Source organism: Varanus komodoensis, unplaced genomic scaffold (assembly GCF_004798865.1).
Source record: "Varanus komodoensis strain SLA01 unplaced genomic scaffold, ASM479886v1 scaffold26, whole genome shotgun sequence".
In the NCBI taxonomy this organism is placed as follows: Eukaryota; Metazoa; Chordata; class Lepidosauria; order Squamata; family Varanidae; genus Varanus; species Varanus komodoensis.
The window spans coordinates 2,501,003-2,501,934 of record NW_025335684.1 but is presented as its reverse complement, the minus strand read 5'-3'; positions in this window follow the sequence as shown (position 1 = coordinate 2,501,934).

Here is a 932-nt window from a genome sequence, read left to right as displayed (position 1 = left end):
GAAGCTCTGAGCAACTCTTGGCCTGGAAAACAGAACTTAGGGAAAGTTCCTGGAGCAAAAGAGCAGCGCTGAAAATGCAGGTCGCTCGGAGGGTCCCTCAGCTAAGTGAAGGCCTAGTCTTTCCGAGTATACTGCTCACCCTCAAAAGAAGTAAAATGTCAGTGTGCGAAAAGGAGTTGGGAAACGTGTCTGTGGCGTGCCAGTACACGCCGGCTGGAAAAGGGCGAGGAGAAGGCTTCAAGGCCCAGCTCAGGTTTACTGCCCGATACATTCAATAAGCTTAGGGCTTTTCCATGGCAGTCACAGGTAGGTTGGGTGTATTTCAATTTGGAGCTGCCCTAGGTTGGTTTTCACAAGTGCCGGTAAATGTGTTTGTGATCAGTTCCTTCGTAGTTCTTGCTCTGTCAGCTGAGTATAACTAAACCTCAGGCTTCGGCTTTGCAAGGGCAGTTTCCCGGCTACTAGACCCTTCCTCCGGTTAGGAAACAGAAAAGAACCAGGAAAAACGTATTTCTCCTTCTCCAGGGCTGCATCCTTCCCAGTTGGCTTGCCAAGAAGGCTTTCTCTCACCCCGCATTTGCTTTTCGGCCTCTTTTTCATAGCAATTCGTCCCCAGAGCGCAGGGGCGGCGGGGCATGATGGAAAGCCGATAGCATCCCCAAGACCACTGCACGGACTCTGAGTCAGGGCCTGCGGTGCCTCAGCTGGCTCGGAAGGTGTGGAAGGCAGATGGCATCAGGGAGCCGCTGTCCTGGAATCATCAACTCCGGTACAAGTGACTGGCCAGATGCTCTTCAACATCCTTTCTCTTGCCCACGTCTTCTCTTTCAAGCGGCAAATTTATTTCTTACTCGCCCAAGTTTCTCTTCTGGATCTCACGGCAAATTTACTCTCACGAGGAGAAAGGGCCAGTGGGGACGCGTGCGCGCACA